This window comes from Sus scrofa, chromosome 6 (genome assembly GCF_054392235.1).
Source record: "Sus scrofa isolate SSC_HxYL_T2T_F1_AM1 chromosome 6, Sscrofa_HxYL_maternal_Yorkshire_Landrace_v2.0, whole genome shotgun sequence".
NCBI lineage: Eukaryota > Metazoa > Chordata > Mammalia > Artiodactyla > Suidae > Sus > Sus scrofa.
Genome location: NC_139388.1, coordinates 139,392,349 through 139,412,140, shown reverse-complemented (window position 1 = coordinate 139,412,140; position 19,792 = coordinate 139,392,349). Strand labels below are relative to the sequence as shown.

General features: G+C 39.0%; 1 long non-coding RNA gene across 1 annotated transcript in view; it reads left to right on the top strand.

The window, feature by feature from the left end:
- The window catches only part of LOC106510698 (uncharacterized), an 88,348-nt gene that overhangs the window by 39,543 nt on the left and 29,013 nt on the right, over positions 1 to 19,792 (top strand). The gene's annotated exons all lie outside the window — the stretch shown is intronic.

The following is a 19,792-nucleotide window of genomic DNA, read 5'->3' as shown; positions in this document are numbered from 1 at the left end:
AATTGTGAAAGCAAAATTTGCTACAAATATGAGAGTAATTAATGACTGTGGAAACAATGCATTAAAAAGAACGTGAAAACAAGCTCTAAATAATGATAATATGATGAAAGGGGAGTCCAGTGGGTAGTCATATCATGTTAAATTCTTAAGTGCCAGTTAGAGATACTAAGTAAGTCTAATTTTTTTCTTTTTAGGGCTGCACCCATGGCATATGGAAGTTTCCAGGCTAGGGGTCGAATCGGAGCTACAGCTTCGGCTTATACCGCAGCCACAGCCACGCAGGATCCAAGCTGCATCTGCGATCTACACTACAGCTCATGGCAATGCCGGATCCCTGACCCACTGAGCAAGGCTGGGGATCGAATCTGCATCCTCATGAATACTAGTCAGCTTTATTTCTTCTGCGCCACAATGGGAACTATAAGTCTAATTTTAAATGAACATTTATAGTGATGTATTAAATTCGGGTGACTTTAGCTGTGAAAACTCAGTGATTCAATATAATTGATTTCTTTATAACCTGTATTCCATTTAGGGGCAGAGATAGATCCCAGCGATGTCTTCTTCCATGTTATCACTCAACAAACCAAACTCATAAATGCTTTATCTTCAACACAGGCTTTCAGAAACTTTTCTAGGGCGTTGACATACCACTGGCAAGGGGTGGAGGTGGAGGTGGGAGAATGGAGGTTCTAAGGGACTGAGCTCAGGAGTGACACTCCTCACTGCTATATGCATTCCAGTCCAGGAACCATACCTACCCAACTTCAGGCGCGGCCAGGAAAGATAGCTCAGCAGTGTGCCCAGGAGACAAAGAGAATGGGCTTTGGGAACAGGTAGCCAGTGTCTGTCACAGTATGTATTTTAGCAAGTAAAAGTAAGACCCAGAGTAAAGGTAAAATCTATAACTTCCAGATTATTAGAAACCTGCAGAAGAGGCATCGTAGAAATCTGGGGGAAAAAAAAATGGAAACAAGGAAAGAGCATGGCAAACAGAAAATGCAAAATAAAACAGGAGAAATCAATCCAAAAAATGTCAGTTATCACAATAAATGTAAATATTTTCAATACATCTGTTCAGTCTATGCAATTGGATTAAAACTATCCAGCACTATATATATTTTTATTAGGCAAATATTTAAAACAAACCGTATGAAGTTTGAAAGATGGAGGTATAGAAAAAGATATATGGGCTGATACTAGCAAAAAGAAAGTTTGAGAAGCAGTATTAAAATATTGTACAAAACAAAATTTGGGGCATTTTTTATAGAAATAGAGAAAAACCTGGTGAATTAAATAATCTTTTTATTTTTTTTAACTTGGTGAAAATTATCTCTGAAAAGTCAGACTTCTAAGAAGGGGAATCACTCTTTTCAAAATAAAGTTTTCTTCTACTAAAAAATGTTCTGAATTTTTTTTTTTCTTTCAAGTTTCGAATCCATGGCCATATGGAAGTTCCAAGGCTTGGGGTTGAATCAGAACTCTAGCTGCTGGCCTACACCACAGCCACAGCAACGAAGGATCCATGTTGCGTCTGTGATCTATACCACAGCTCACAGCAATGCTGAATCCTCAACCCACTGAATGAGGCCAGGGATCAAACCTGTGTCCTCATGGGTAATAGGTTCATTTCCGTTGAGCCACATTGGGAACTCCCTGATATTTTAATGTTCCACACTTTTGTCTTATAATCTCTCTTACCTATAAAAGATGAAGAAGTCTAAACAGAAGCTATGAGCACATTAAATGCAGAAAACCATTTAGCCTTCTCACATGCCTAATCTGTCTTCAGGCTCTAGTTGGAATAAAGGGGCCCCAAATTTTAAAAATTAAATATTCTGGATAAGTTAAATATTGCCCAGAATAAATACTACACTTTGGTCATAGTCATAAAACTGAATATCACAGTACAGTCCAAAGACATTGAGTCAGGAATAAGATTCATGTTTGTGTTTAGAAAGAGAATTGAAAAGCTCTGGGGGAAAAACCATTTTTCTATGTCTCTAGCAGGAGTTGGTTGCTCATCTGTGGGCAACTTTAGGCTATGTTTAAATATATTTATTTTAGTCCTGTAACTAAGCAGTTCATTTGCAAATGTTTATTGAGCACTTACTATATGCCAAACACTGTTAAGAACTGGGCATACAAAGGCAATGAAGCCTGAGTCTTAATCTCCAGGCATGGGAGGACCTGTGTAGGGGACAGATTAGCACGTGGCAAGGCAGCGTGGGAAATGTGGTGCTCGCATTGACCTGTGATGTGGGTGATGAGGCAACGTTTGGTTTCTACATATAGGCTGTTGAATGAATTTATCGGATTAGCTTGACTCCAGTCGTCTTGCTGCTGATTTTCAAATTGTTAACTAACAAAATAAAATGGGTCATACACGAATGTCTAGGAAATTGCTCATAGAATTTTTTTTTTTTTAATCTTTTTAGGGCTGCACTCGAGGTATGTGGAAGTTCCCAGGCTAGGGGTTGAATCTGTACTGTAGCTGCCGGCTTATGCCACAGCCACAGCCACAGCAATGTGGGATCTGTGCAATGTCTGTGACCTACACTGCAGCTCACAGCAATGCCTTGATCCTTAACCCACTGAGCAAGGCCAGGGATTGAACTCGCATCGTTATGGATCCTAGTTGGGTTTGTTAACAGCTGAGCCACGACGGGAACTCTTCAAATTGTTAACTAGTAAAATAAAATGGGTCATACACGAACGTCTAGGAAGTTGCTCATAGAAATTTTATTGACTAACTCTTTAGAATCAAAATGAGGTCAGTTTAAATATCCTCTGAAGGCACGCCTCTGTCAGTTAAGATTTTTCTGAAGACTACAGCTACAAATGGCAAACAGGCTTCCTGGGAACAAATGGCCTGGTACGTGTGAGCCTTCCTACTTGCTTGGCTTAGTCATTGTTTCTAATGTTTTGAGGTCCCAACAGCCATGTGAGTCAATGAATCACATGTAACCAAGGACAGAAGTTTCTGGTTGAAGGCTTTATTTTTTATTTATTTATTTATTTTTTTTACAATATTAAAACAAAAGATTGAAGGACAGGACCTTAAAGATGAGAGAGAGAAAATATTTCTTCACCTCATTTAGATACCAAAATGTCCTTCCTCTTTCAATATTTGTCTGCTTTAGAGATGCTTTGTTGAAATGCTTATTATATGCTTATTCTGCTGGAGGACTGTCTAGTTGTGTATTGCTATATAATTGACCACACCAAAACCTAGTGGTTTAAAACAACACTGTCCATGTTGCTTACAAGCTTGCAATTTGAGCAGGGCTTGGCAGGGATAACTGTTCCCCTTTCCACATGATGTCATCTGGGGCAGTTTGACTGTGGCTTGTGGATCCTCTTCCAAGATGGATCATTCCATGGCTAACAAGCTGGTAGCTCAGCTTGGAAACAAGACTGGGGGTGGGGGTCCTTATTTCCTTTCTCTTTGGGCCTCTCCCTTGGGAATGCTTGGGTTTTCTCAACATAGGGTACCTGGGTTCCAAGAGCAAGTGTTCCAAGAGATGGGAATTAGAACTGCTGGTCTATGATGGTCTGGGCCCAGAAACTGCTGCAGATTTGGTCCTAGTAGATCCAGAGCCAACCCACATTCAAACAGAGGGGATAGAGACCCCAACTGTCTTTTGAAGTAGTGTCCAAGTATTTGTGGAACTCTTCCTTTGGCCACAAATGACAAAGCCCTATCTTGGTTCTGTCATCATTAAGCACAACAAGCGTCTGGAGGCCAAACCCAGTGGAGGGGTAGAACCATACAAAGAAATACACGAGTGAGAAGGATAAATTCAGATCCAGAATTATTGTGTCCATAAATGATTTTTACTGCAGTTTAATGAACACTGCCCTCCCTAAGGAATGCGACTGCTTTTTCTATTGTAGGGATATAGAGACGGGGTAAGGAATTGCAGAGACTCCTTTCCAGTCAGTGTCAGTGAACTCATCATTCTAGAAATTGCTACCTTTAATCTGCCTTTCTTTCTATACTCTCATCCTTGCTAACTTCTTATTCTAATTTTATTTCCTCCTATTTATTGCTCTATGTTCATTTATCAGACTTGGATACTTTTTTTCCTCCTCTATTTAGCCTGTACAATCAACTCTGTCCTTCCCCCCCTTTCTTATCTTTCCTCACGTCTGCATCTCTGTAATTTAAATTCATTACAGATGTGGTAAAAATGATTGGCCTCCTAATATGAATCCCAAAGAACGTATTGAAAAGACAAATGACCGACTTAAAATGCTTTGTCATAGGAAAAACAAAAACAAGTGGGAATATCTTGAGCCCCCAATTTTTTTTTATTAGAATCATTTATTTCGTCAGGCAACCTGATACTACTATATACCTAAACAAACTTTCAGCTGTTTATTTTCAGCTTGAAGATCCATGTCAGTTTTAAGTTGATCAAGACCATAAGGAGTATGTATTTATTTATATATTATTGAAATATAGTTGATTTACAGTATTATGTTAGTTTCAAGGGCACAGTATAGTGATTCACTTATTTATATATATGTATATTATATATAAAATCAGATTATTTTCCATTATAGATTATTACCAGATATTGAATATAGTTTCCTGTGCTATATATAGTAAACCTTTGTAGCTTATCTATTTTATATATAGTAGTTTATTATCAATTGGTCCCATACTCCTAATTTCTCCCTCCTCCTCTCTCTTTCCCCTTTGGCAACCATAAATTTGATTTTTTCTCTTTTTTTTTCATATTATTTTCCCATATAGATTATCACAGAATACTGGGTAGAGGTCCCTGTGCTAGTCATTCCATATACCACAGTGTGCATATGCCAACATAAGTTTGTTTTCTATGTCTGTGCATCTGTTCCAGTTTTGTAAATCAATTCATCCTAATATTTTTTGAGTCCACCTATAAGTGATATCATATAATATTTGTCTTTCTCTGACTTACTTCACTTAGTATGATAATCTTTAAGAGCGTAAGGAGTTTTGATCAGTTTTATCAGAATTCTTGGTCACATAGGGATCTTAAATTAGTCTAAACATAAAATTAAAAACTGATCTTAAATTAGTCTAAATATTAAAAAAAAAACCTCTTTAAACATTGAATAGTTCTCTTAAAACTTTTTACTGATGATACTTTCATTTTTGGATACTTACTTCGGTCTTAATTTACTAAAACGACTTCATAACTCATTTCCAAAGAAGAAAAAAGTAATTTTCTTTCTCCATTTTCCTCATTTTTTTTTTCTTAAATAACAATGCAGAAGCAGAAAGATAACAAGGTAATAAGGTTATTTCACATTATTATTTGCTGAAGGTTAGGTTCTAGAAGTACCTGTTCCTATCTTCTTGCTACTTATGTGAAAATGGAAAACCTAAGACTGGAAACTTATAATAGAGTCAGGATCCCCATTAGTTAAAAACACACTTGTATTATTTTTCTCTGGGCAGCTTATACTCTGGCAGCACATAAAACGACACTCGATTGGCTGTATGGGGGAACAAGTATTCCTGGTTAAATCCACCTCATAGGTCAAAGACTGGAGCCAGGCCTGGGTGCTGATTAGGTGGAGCACTGAGTACTTGCAGTGTAACTTAATGTAGAAGGCAAAGTCGACATTCTCTTAGCTAAATAAAACTGTTATGTTGGAAGATAGGAAAAAATCACATCTTAAACCATATATCTTTTTATTTAAAAATTTTTTTAAGGCCACATCTGCAGCATATGGAAGTTCCCAAGCTAGGGTTCTAATCGGAGCTTCAGCTGTCAGCCTACATCATAGCCATGGCAACACCGGATCTGAGCTGCATCTGTGACCTAAGCTGCAGCTTGCAGTAATGCTGTATCCTTAACCCATGGAGTGAAGCCAGGGATCGAACCGTCATCCTCATGGACACTATGTCGGGCTCTTAACCCACTGAGCCACATTGGGAACTCCTGTCTATTAAAATATAATGAATGGGATAAGATTTTTGCAATATATAGAAGTTGTGATTGGTGAGAGGATCATCCATTCATTTACTTAGCACACACTTATTAAATGTCTATTCGAGGTAGTTTGAGGGCTATCAGTGGGGGCCAAGAAATAGTATCTTCTCTCTTAGTCAGGTTTTGAACAAGCTAATTCAGCAAATGGTCAAATATTTATTGACTACCTATTATGGGCCAGGCACTGTTCTAGAGGCTGGGTACCATCATTAAACAACACAAACACATATTCCTAGTCATATGGATAGTTACCTTCTACTAGAACAGGTAGATTGAATTCAAAGGATGGTCTCTATCTGTAATAAAGTTGGAAGAAGCAGGTTAGTATGAGACTGAAATTGTCTGTACATTGAATCCTCAGATTCGTCAGACTTTCCAACACACCCATTCCCAGGTGGTGCCAGACTAAGATAGGCTTCCTCAGGTGGGTGCAGACCTGTGCCCAAAGCTGGCTCCTAGAAGAAGAAATGGGGAGAATGCTCAGGTATTCCTAAATTTATTAGTCTCAAAAGCCATTCCACCTCCCTTGGAGTCAGGGAGAGAAGGGAGGTACATTTTAGGGAGTGTTAGAGGCTTAGGGCAACCACGTTCCTTTCTAGTTCTAGTTGTTGGGGATTGTGTTCTTAATTGCTTACAATAGCCTGGGAGAACCAAGGTCTGGGAATAAGCAAGGCACTGCCCCGAATAACACAGATAATAGCCATTTTCAACAAAACATCTCATTTTTCTGTTCAAATAAAATCTGCAGTGCTGGGAGTTCCCATTGTGGCTCAGCAGAAATGAATCTGACCAGCATCCATGAGGATGCGGATTCGATCCCTGGCCTCGCTCAGGGTTAATGATCCGGCATTGCCTTGAGCTATGGTGTAGCCCTCAGATGAAGCGCAGATCCCATGTTGCTGTGGCTGTGGCATAAGCCAGCAGGATTTGACTCCTAGCCTTGGAACTTCCATATGCCAAGGGTGCAGCCCTAAAAAAGCAAAAAAAACAAAACAAAAACAAACAAACAAAAAAAACCCCCCAAAACAAAAACAACTACAAGCTTACTAAGTAGCTCTGATGTGTAGAGTTTGTGCTGGCACGACTGGGGCCATAGAAATACCACAATGCCTCACTCCAGCCCTCAAGGAGCCTTCTTTAGTGCAAAGACAGATGTTTACAGAGAAGAAAACTATGGCAGAATTGGGAAAAAGTACTTCTGGGAAATATTTTGACCATAGGAATTGTGAAGCCTTCCTTTAGGAATGCATTTGAGCTTGGCCTTGAAGTTCCAGAGCAAATGCCATCTTTTCCATGGAGCCTCCTTTGATTCTCACAGCAGGAATCAATCTCTCTTTCCTCTAAATTCCCACTGTAGTCAACCAGACGTCTCTTGTGCTTATTATTCTTTTACCTTATCTGCTAGTTAATTGTCATGAACCTGTGATTTCTCCTTTACACTATAATTTAATTAAAACCAGGAAACATGTCTCACACACAGGTTGTATTTGAGAAATGTTTGTCAAGTGATTAAACAGTAAATTTACAATGGAGACAATCTATTGAAATGGTTACTAATATCCCTCTCCCGTATTTTTTTTCTAATGGAAAATGAGGTGGTGACATTGTCACATCTCACTCCGTGTGTGAATGGACATACAAGAAGAGGTTACCCCAATTCCTTGACCCTGTGTTCAAAAGTTCAGTTATCCACCCTGGTGGTTTGTTATTTTCTGAGTATCTGTCGCCTGTGGACCTCCATATAGATAGGGGGAATTTCTGCCAGAATAATTATATAGAACTTGATCCAGAGGGAGACATATAAGAGCTGTACATTTTTGAGCATCTTCTGCAAACAGTTTGGGAATACAGAACTGCATTATGCTTTTCAACTCTTGTTATTTTATTTGTGGCTCTTTCTGAGATTTTATGGGCTATGCATGATTTCAATAGCACAACTATAATGAGAAACAGATTATAATAGTGCAACTAAATTTTTTAGAGAAAAGTTATCTGTAGCTGGTTTCTTCCAGATTCTGAAGTCTATTTCCATTAAGATAACTGTGAAAGATTTGCTGCAGTATTTACTCAGTGGTCCAGAATCACAAACAAACAATGTATGAATGGCACTTTAGAGTCCCAGAGGAATCTGTTTTTTCAAGGGCTTGAATGTGCGGCTGAAGACTTGGCAAGACCAATAACCAGTACCAACAAATGAAGAAATGCTGAAGACTCCAATTCCACGCTAGCTTTCTTCCTGGTCTTGGTCATCTTTGTAAGTGTGGCTCTGGTCTGAGCTGGCAAAACTCGTCGGGGTTTTGATTTACTTCTGAAGTTCAATGTTTCAGCTGTGTGGTTTGGCTCCCGCTAAACTGCATTGAGAATTTTGGATGAAACTCCTTAGGTTTGAGGCTATGTGAATTAAATCTGATGAAAAGGCGTATTGACAGTGCTTCGCTTGCTTCTTTTCAAGTTCTCCATCCAGCCTTGTGGTAACTGTAATTCCTGCTCGGCTGGGTGGAGTCTTTAATTCTTGCTTTTTATTTGCTACTTGAGTTCTCATTAAAGGGATTTTGTAATTGATTATATTATGTATGAGTAGCCTCTTATAAAGATGCTTTAGTTAGGTACTCTCTGTCCTCTTGGCATGGACCTCAAATCTCACGTTCCAACGCAAAGGGAACATTTTCCAGGATAACTTGGAATCCCAGATGCTTCTGTGGGACACTTAGGAAAACTAATTAATATCAAAATTAGTAAATAGAGAGTAAATTTAGTAGGCCTGTAGTTTAAGTTAAGCTTCTCCAAAGAATGAACCCAAAGAAATGCACATCGGGATTCCTGGCTTTTCAAGGAATCCCCAGGTCTCTCTTGCATTTATGATATTACTCAATGTGAGTCGTGTGCCCATAGTCTGCAGTGCAGTAGGGCAGTGGTTCTCCATCAGGGGTGGCTTAGGCCCCTGGGGTCATTCGTTATGTCTGGAGATGTTTTGGGTTGTCACAACTGGCAGGGGTGGGGACGGGGGCAATGGGTTGAAAGTGGCATCTAGTGAGTAGAGGCCTGGAATGTTGTGAAACCCTCCTCAGTCCACAGGCTAGTCACCCTTCCAATCCTCCAAATTGCCTGACCCAAAATGTCCATACTTCACTGTGGAGTAACCCTGGTCTAAGAGCTAATTAGCAAGTGCTCTGGATTCCTGTTTTTTTTTTTTTTTTAAATTGAGGGGTACTTGATTTAGAATGTTGTGCGAATTTCTGCTGTACAGCAAAGTGGCTCAGTCATACATATATATACATTCTTTTGCTCATACTCTCTTCCAACATGTTCTGTCCCAAGGGATTGGATATAGTTTCCTGTGCTGTAAAGTAGGACCCCATTGCTTATCCATTCTAAATGTAATACTTTGCATCTAATAACCCCAAACTCCCAGTCCATCCTTCTCTCTTCTCCCTCCCCCTTGGCAACCACAAGTCTATTCTCTATGTCTGTGAGTCTGTTTCTGTTTATGGAGAGGTTCATTTGTGCCATATTTTAGGTTCCACATATAAGTGATATCACAGAGTATTTGTCTTTCTCTTTCTGACTGACTTTATTTAGTAAACTCATCCACGTTGCCATGAATGGCTTCATTTCATTCTTTTTTATGGCTGGGTAGTATTCCAGTGTATATATATATATGTACCACATCTTCTGTATCTGTTCGTCTGTCAGTGGACATTTAGGTTGTTTACATGTCTTGGTTATTGTGAGTAGTGCTGCTGTGACCATATGGGTGCATCTATCTTTTTGGATTGTAGTTTTTTCCAGATATATGCCCAGGAGTGGGATTGCTGGATCATATGGTAGTTCTAGATTCAGTTTTCTGAGGAACCACCATACTGTGGTATGGTGCATGTGTAGGAGGGTTCCCTTTTTTCCACACCCTCTCCAGCATTTGTTATTTGTAGACTTATTAATGATGGCCATTCTGACCAGTGTGAGGTGGTACCTCCTTGTAGTGTTGAATTTGCATTTCTCTAATAATTAATGACGTTGAGCATTTTGTCATGTGTCTACTGGCCTTCTGCATGTCTTCTTTGGAGAAATGGCTATTTACGTCTCAATGAGTTTTTATATTATAGGAGAGGGGGGAAGAGGGAGGGAGGAGAGAGAGAGCGAGGAGGAGAGAGAGAGCGAGGAGGAGAGAGAGAGAGAAAAGAGGAAAGAAGAGAAAGAGGGAGAGAAAGGAGAAAATGGAAAAATGGAAAAAAAATCAGTGGGACATTTTAAGAAGTAGTAATTGCAGTTTTGTTCTTATTAACTTTCATCTGCCACTAGAGGTGTCCTTTTTGGTCCTCTATGGAAATATAACCTAATATAAGGGAACCTCCTTAAGTGTTAATTTTGAGCTAGTCGGTCCTCTGCTCAAACCCCTTCAACTGTAGGGCACTGCCTACACAATAAAGGCCTAATTCCTCTCATCCAATAAACTCCCCATCCTGTCCTAATTTTTCTTTCTAGCATATATTTTCGTTGCTTCTCAAACACCTTAGGCTCCAGCCAGACAGAACCTCTTTCCATTTTCCTGCATGTTCTTGTTCTTCCCTCTCCAGCCTTGGGTGTTTTCCTCTGTTCTCTGTGCACAGTTCACACCATGTCCCCCCTGCCACCATCACTGCCTGGACACGTCCTACCCTGTCTTCAAAGATCAGGTCAAACATGCCACCCTCAGGTCTCTTCAGTTGGAAGTTCTTTGCCTCCTCGAAATCTCCTTCCCCCTAATTTCTCTCTTTTTTTCCCCATGATACAAAATGCTTTTTGCTCTAGATTTGTGAGCCATGTTATTCCTTTAGAAAATAAAGAAACTTCCGTGAGAATGAGAGAGGCAGCATGGTGTAGAGCAGTGCTTCTCAGAGTTTAACATAGGTTCAAATCACCTGGGAATTTTGTTAAAACCAGGTTGTGATTCCAATAGGTCTGGCCTGGAGCCTGAGCTTCTGCATTTTTAACAAGTTTCCAGGTTGTTGTTGTGGTTAGTCCATGGGCCACACTGTGAGTAGCAAGGCTGACTAGGATTTGGAATAATGCCTGTGAACAAAAAGAAGAGTCATTGTCTAAGCCTACTGCAGATTAGCTGGAAGCAACTAGCAGGCTCCATTGGGCTGAAAAAAATCTAGGATTTTGTTTTGTTTTGTTGCGTTGCTTTTGAGGGCTGCACCTGTGGCATATGGAGGTTTCCAGGCTAGGGGTCCAATCGGAGGTACAGCTGCTGGCCTATACCACAGCACAGTGACTCGGGATCCGAGCCATGTCTGCATCTATGCCACAGCTCATGGCAACGCTGGATCCTTAACCCACTGAGTGAGGCCAGGAATTGAACCTACATCTTCATGCGTCCTAGTCGGGTTTGTTGATCACCGAGCCATGATGGGAACTCCTAGGATTTGAATATTACAGTTTTCGGTTGCATCTTTGGCCCCATCCTTTTCTGGTTGTGTGTCATCTTACGCAAGTCAGTCAATTTCACCAAGCCTTAGCTTTATCTTCTGCAAAATGAGGACAATACCCTCATTGTCGATCTCTGCTTTCTCTGGCTTGGCTCAGCTGCCACTAGTAATTTGCCATTTGGTAGCTCAGTCCCCTAAAGCCACTAGCCAATTAAAAGTCATACTAAATCTTGGTTTGGAGCTTCCTCTTAGTAACTAAGAGTGGCTCAACAATGGTGCCTTATGGTTTCTACATGCAGTGTCTGAGTTGAGAGAATCTTGTTAAATGAAATGGGTTTTGGACTTCAGCCTTCTGCCCTTATCTTTATTATGGTTGGTCAAGTTGAAGACAGTTTTCTGCCCTGGACCTGGTTTTCATTTAGTCACCTGCTGTAACTATAGCTGGACTTCCAATTTCTCTTACCTAGTTGTGGCCAATCCCTTAACTCTAGGAACTGGCTCTGCTCCTGTTCTACTTTGTATCACCTGAAATCAGTCTCCCTACCCTGAGGCCAAGGCCTTAGCTGCCTACACTTTCCTGTGTCAAACTGTTCTAAATGCTTTGTGTGTATTAACTCAGTTATCACAATAGTAGTATGAGGTAGGTTCTCTTATCCCCATTTTGTGGGTGAGGAAGTTTCAGAGGGGGCTTGTTCAAAGTCATACAGTTAGTAAGTGGAGTAGGTAGAAGCTGCAAAAGACACTATTTTCAATTAAAATTGCATATGACTCCTCTGACTAAAACCTCTGCTACCTACTACAGAGGTCCCATTGCATGTATATCACTGAGGAATCAAGATAAGTACTCCTCCTTTGAGAGTCAGGATGGTCAAAGGCACCTTGAACTTGTTCAGGAGGTTCTATAGCTGGTGGGCTGTGCAGTGCCAAAGCATGCTGCCGTAGACCGACAAAGGACGAGGAAAGTATTTCCTTTTTCCTGACATTTGGGAACAACAGCTTCTTGAGAACTAATTCTGCACATAAATTTACAATGGAAAATGTATGTGTGAGGTGAAGCTGAAAGTATGCTTATGTTAGTTAAATGCTTTCTCTAGTAGATGGTTGGTTTTATCAAGGACATCAATTAGTCCCTTTTTCCTTCATCTTTCCCCTTCCTTTTTCTTGCCATTATTCTCTATTCTATGGACATATGTATAATTAGGATTCTCTTATAGGCACACAAAGAGAAGCGACTCCTCAGTTTTTCCCTGTAAGATTCCCACTCTGCCACTTAATAACTTTTCATTTAACAAATCATCTATGTCGTCTTTGTGATTGCTAACAAACTGATAATATATTTTCAGCTTAATTTTTTATTGTGGTAAAATAGATATAACATAACATCCATCCTTTTAACCATTTTAAAGTGTACAATTCAGTGCCATTTAATACATTCACAGTGTTGTGCAACCACATACCACTGTCTAGTTCTGTAAGATTTTCATCACCCCCAAAGGAAAGCTCATGAATCAGTTACTTCCCATTCCCCACTGTTCTCAGCTCCTGGAAAACACTAATCTTCTCTTTGTCTTTATGGATTTGCCTCTTCAGGATATTTTGTAAAAATGGAATCACACACCTCTTGGGTCTGGCTTCACTTAGCTCTCAACACAACATAGTGTTTTGCAGTTCACCCATGTTGTAGCTTATATGGAGTAAATTATGGTCCATTGAATGGATATTCATATTTTATTTACTCATTATCCAGTTAATAGACATTTGGGTTGTTTCCATCTTTTGGCTATTGTGAATAGTGCTGCTATGAACATTTGTGTATAACAGTTTTTTTTAAACATCCGTTTTTAATTCTTTAGGGTATAGACCCAGGTTTAGATTTGTTGCATTGTATGATAATTTCATGTTTAATTTATTGAGGAACCACTGATGGTTTTTCATGGCAGTTGTACCATTTTACACTTCTGCCAGCTAGGTATGTGGGTTCCAATTTCTTCACCTCTCCTAACACTTGTTATTGTTCATTATTTGATTATAGCTGTTCAAGTGGGTGTGAAGTGGTATTTTGTGGTTTGAATTGCATTTCCCTAATGACTAATGGCATTAAATATATTTTCATGTGTTTTTTGATGATTTGCATATTTTCTTTGGAGAAATGTCTCTTCAAGACTTTTTATCCTTTACTTATTTATTTATTTTTGTCTTTTTAGGGCCAAACCTGTGGCATATGGAAGTTCCTAGGCTAGGCATCAAATCCGAGCTGTAGCTTCCGGCCTATGCCACAGCCACAGCAACGTGGGATCGCCACGTCTGTGACCTACACCACAGCTAACAGCAACTCTGGATACTTAACCCACTGAGCAAGGCCAGGGATTGAACCCATGTCCCCATGGATACTAGTTGGGTTTTTTACTACTGAGTCATGATGGGAACTCCCTTATCCATTTTTAATTGGGTTGTTTCTCTCTCTCTCTCTCTTTTTTTTTTTTTTCCACACAGCCTCACCAGGAGCATATGGAGTTCCCAGGCTAGGGCTTGAATTGGAGCTGCAGCTGAGGCCTATGCCACAGCCATGGCAACAATATCAGATCTGAGCCACATCTGTGACCTATGCCACAGCTTTTGGGAATGCTAGATCCTTAAACCACTCAGCCAGGCCAGCAATCAAACTCACATCCTCACAGAGATAACACTGGGTCCTTAACCCACTGATCCCCAATGGAAACTCCTCTTTCTCATTTTGTTTTTGAGATATAAGAGTTCTTCCTACACTCTGGATATTTAACCATATATATAGTTTGCACATATTTTCTCACATTCTGTGGGTCTTTTTTTCACCTTCTTAGTAGTGTCTTGAACAAAAGTTTTAAAATTTTGATGAAGTGTAATTTATCTATTTTAACTTTTTGCTTGTGCTCTTAGTGTCATATCTAAGAAACAATTATCAAATTCAAGATCTATTTCTCTGTTTTCTTCTAAGAGTTTTCTAGTTTTAGCTCTTATATTTAGGGCTTTAATCCAATTTAAACTAGTTTTTGTGTGTGGTGTGAGAAAGCCATGTCCCAGCACCACTTGTTGAAAAAAACTGTTGTTTCGTTATCAAAATCAACTAAAAATGGGTTAAAGACTCACTGTAGATCTGAATCTGTAAAATTTTTAGAAGAAAACATAGGTGAAAGTCTTTATGACATTGGTCTTCATGGATATGATACCAAAAGCACAGGGGGCAGAAAAAAAAAGCAAAAATAGGCAAGTGGGACTACAAACAAATACTACAGGATTCCACTTATATGAGATATCTAAAATAGTCAGACTTGTAGAATTTACATTACACTCTTACATTGCTTTCCACATAGACAGTGGAATAGTGGCTGCCAGGGGCAAGGGGGTCTTATATATCCTTTTGCTAATATGTTAGCTGTTTTGATTAATGTAGCTTTGTAGTACGTTTTGAAATTAGGGGATGATACTTTCTTATTTTTTCTTTCTTTTCACCATTTGTTTCACTTTAGATTCTATTTTCCTTTTCTTAGATTGTAAGAAAGGGGCCACAGAACTATCTCTAACTGTCTGAGAGGGCTCTCGATATAGGTTTGTGGAAAGAAAGGAAAACATTAGTGATATTACTTGCTCCAAATCTTTGAATAAAAATCAGATACCATGAGAATATGCAGTTCAATACCATATGAGAATATGCAGTACACTACAATTTTTTTTCATCCATGTTTATTGAGCCATGATCCTATTTCTGTAAGATGGATTCCTTGAAAAATGATAGCTGAATCATAAGATATGCATATTTAAAATGTGATATACTGAGTGAAATGAGCCAGAAAGACAAAGACAAATACCATATGATATCACTTATAACTGGAATCTAATATCCAGTACAAATGAACATCTCCTCAGAAAAGAAAATCATGGACTTGGAGAAGAGACTTGTGGTTGCCTGATGGGAGGGGGAGGGAGTGGGAGGGATCGGGAGCTTGGGCTTATCAGACACAACCTAGAATAGATTTACAAGGAGATCCTGCTGAATAGCATTGAGAACTATGTCTAGATACTCATGTCGCAACAGAAGAAAGGGTGGGGGAAAAAACTGTAACTGCAATGTATACATCTAAGGATAACCTGACCCCCTTGCTGTACAGTGGGAAAATTAAAAAAAAAAAAAAGAAAAAGAAAAAGAAAATGTACCATTAAAAAAAATAGAATGTAAAAAAAAAATGTGATATGACTTTCAAAATACCATTGCAAGTTTTTACTTGAACATACAAGAAACCAGTGATAGAAGAGAAACTAACAACAATGCCAGCAATTGAAGGATTTTATACAGAGAACACAGAGTCACTAAGTGATGGAGAGAACAACATTATCAGCAACAGTGTAGCAATCAGGTCTACATATGGTGCTATTTTAACTCACCAGTGATAACTGAAACCCTTCTTTCACTCATGTCATTTCTCCTCTCTTCTCTAGTCTCCTGGTGAAGAGTGACTTACTTCAAGTAGGTCTATTTCTTCTGGTAAGTATTCTCATTATCTCTAGGTGGTCTTTCCTGACCCTTTCCCCAGTCTTACCCAAGAATAAAGGATAACTGCCCTCTCCACCCTGTCTTGTAGACTTTAGAGATATCTAGCATAATACCCATTTCTCTTATTTTGTTCCAGTTACTCACTAACAGACTTGTCTGTAAGTAAAAACATAGACTTGGGTGTATTATTTGGATGCATTTCTAAAGATAGGAGGGTTTGGCTCTTTCAGAAGTGGATTTAGTTTAGAAATTGTGTGGTTTTTACCGAGTGGAATGGTGACGGGAGACATAGTAGAAACATTAGTCAAGAGATAAGATGGAGATGAAAAATCATTTCTTAAGATAGGACTTGAGGAATGGTCTAGAGCTAAAGTTCAAATGATATCAAGATTTCTGGAAGTTTACTAGTGAAGTTGAGAAGGGTGAGACAGACTTAAGACGTGTAGTTTGAAGTAATCTTTAATAAAATGAGGCTAGAAAAATAGTTAAAATATTTCTATTATTTTTATATTTATAGAAGATGGTCTTATTATTTGACTATATATACATATATAAAATTATAAAAATAGGCTATAGCTTTCTCATTAGTTCTTTCATCAATTCTTTCATCACAGCTTAAACATAGTATTAATATAACATTATATTTTTGTTGGTAAACTGATAATACATTGTTATTGATTTACATTTTTTTAGAAAATCTTTTGACTCCAGCCACCTGGTTCCCTCACTGCCTTGTCACAGCTGCCAACATTTCTTTTTCTTGCTTTCTTTTTATGGTCACATCTGTGACATATGGAAGTTCCCAGGCTAGAGGCTGAATTGGAGCTGCAGCTGCAGGCCTACACCACAGCCACAGCCATGTGGGATTCCTATGCTGCACCTTGTGGCAACGCTGGATCCTCAACCCACTGACCAAGGCCAGGGCTCAGACCCACATCCTCAGGGAGCCCAGTCAGGTTCTTAACCTGGTGAGCCACAACGGAGACTCCCACACTTGTCAATATTTCTTCTGCTGTATGTTAATGAACTAGTTGAAAATTGTTACAGAACTCCTTTGAACTTAATGTAAAAGTTGCAGTTGCTACAAGTGGGTACTGAGATGGCTAGATGATGTGTTTCCCATCAGATTGACCACATTGGTGGATGGGAGGAGGGAGAGGCTGGGGAGACAGGCATCATTACTCATCATAAGTATCCTAGCCTTCCTTCTAGCTTTAGCACAATGAAAAGGCAATAGTGGAGAAAGAAAACTTCAAGTAAAGCTCAACTCTAATGGAGAAAATAATTATATTGGGATATTGTAATACAAAGAGTTCTTTAAATAAGTGGAAGATAATAACTCTTATATTTGCCAACATCCATTAGAGTCATGGTTACATTAATTTCATTTGCCAAGGGTGGTAGTCTGGATTGAGGCTAATGTATAGTAAGCCCTCTGAATTGCTGAAACAAGCTCCAGACCTGCTATTATGTGATTTAGGACACAATCTTATATTGAGTCTGGTCACATCCCTGAGGCAGGTATGATCCTTCTGTCTCTGGCATGTAACTGTCTGAAGTGCTAGATGTTTGTGTATATATTCAAGTGCTGAGGGCTGAGCCAATTTAACACTGGCTGTCTTCACCACAGAAGAAGTTTGGCTACACATTCCGTGCTGATTTTCCCTAAGTATTTCATATTCCTGGTCCATGATGCAGTTCGGTGTTCTCATTAAATGGAAATTTCTCTTGACAGCTGGATACAATTTTATTGCCATTGAACTATTTACGATCTTTTAAGAGTACCTTATAGGAAATGAGGAATTGACAGTAAAGTTAAAAGAGCTAGCACCCAAACTGCTAAAGACTATTCGAAGCTGTTTAAGATCGTTCAAGCCCCTGGAAAGAGGGAAGGGGGCTATTAGAGTCCTTGACAGATTAATGATTATTTAAATAATATTAAAATGTCTATTAGTGCTGCTCCATTAATTCAGGTAGTATACATAGCCCTATACAGATGACTAGATAGCTCGTATTCTTTAAAAAAAAGTTTGTCAAAGCTTTCTGGGTCCTTTTCTGAATATTTTGATGCCCACTGGTCCTTACCTGTTCTTACTCCCATAGCACCTACTCTACCTATTATTATACCCTTGCTCTGGATATACTGGCATTTTGTTGTTGTTGTTTTCTGGCTGTTTTGCAAGTGTTCCTTATATCTGCAGTGAAGGACAGTAAATGCTTCTTGAAAATAACATTGTTACTTTGAACCTCACCGTGCTACCTGTTGCAAAGCTTAAAGTTCACTTTCAAGAAACACTTGTTGAACTGATGCATTCATCTGGGCACATAGAAACCCTCACATGAGATTTTTGACAATTCAGAGCCTCTTCCAAACTTCAATTTCTTTAAAGGAATATGGAAGAAAATATACCTAAACAATGAGACCTCAATTAATTTGGATTTTTGTGAGATAGAAGTCTTTGATAACCCTAGATAATCTACTGAAAACTCATTTTGTTGAATATCTCTTACAAATGTGCTAATTAGCTCTTCTGCCTTAATACTTGTAATCATACATATATAAATGAATCTCTCTTTTTTTTCTTTTTTTTAAGGGTTCACCTGTGGTATATGGAGGTTCCCAGGCTAGGGGTCAAATCATAGCTGTAGCTGCCACCTATGTCACAGCCACAGCAATGTGGGATCTAAGCTGCATCTGTGACCTACACCACAGCTCATGGCAATGCTGGATCTTTAACCCACTGAGCAAGGCTAGTGGGATCAAACCCACGTCCTCATGGATCCTAGTTGGGTTCGTTACCACTGTGCCATCACGGGAATTCCTAAGTGAATCTATTTTTGATCACTGACATTTTTTTTTCTTAGATTTCGGTTAGTCCAATGCCCACAGAAATTAAATTTATATATATCCCATAATGTAAAAAAACATGTTAAGAGAGAGGTTTTCATTCATTCATTTAACAGGTATTTGTTGAGCATCTGTTATGAGCCAGACATAGTTCCAGGCCTTTGCCTTCCTTCCCTTTGTGAAGCTTACATTCTTGTTAAGGAAAACAGACTATAAATAATAAATATAATAAATAAGTAAATTATTTTATACATTTAGAAGGTGGTAGTCATGGAATAAGTCAAAAGTTGAATGTTAAAGAGTATTTTTACCTCTTGGGGGTAAGGTACAATGTTAAATAGGTGTTTTGATGCAGGTAATATTTGGTGATGGTTTCAGAATATAGGTTAAGTATAGTCATTCATTCATTCACTCAGTTAACAAACGTGATTGAATACCTACTGTATTTAGTCACCAAGTCAGGAGGTAGGAAGAAGGGACTATAGTCTTTGATGGAGCTTGCATTTTATTTAATTTTTTTTTTTTTGGTTTATAACATATTCCCATGTTTATTTTAAAGAAATGAAACATTGCAGATACAGTTGTATCCCCATTCCTGGCTCTCCAGACACAATCGCTATCTTGAATTTGATGTTTACTATTCCTGTGCATTTCTTTTTTTTTTTTTTTTTTTTTTTTTTGTCTTTTTCTGCTATTTCTTGGGCCGCTCCCGCGGCATATGGAGTTTCCCAGGCTAGGGGTCTAATCGGAGCTGTAGCTGCCAGCCTATGCCAGAGCCACAGCAACTCGGGATCTGAGCCGCGTCTGCAACCTACACCACAGCTCACGGCAACGCCGGATCATTAACCCACTGAGCAAGGGGAGGGACTGAACCCGCAACCTCATGGTTCCTAGTCGGATTCGTTAACCACTGCGCCACGACGGGAACTCCTCCTGTGCATTTCTACGCCATCACTGCATTTATAATGTACTCATAAACATTATACAGTATCTCTCTATGTGTTTTCAATTTTTAGGT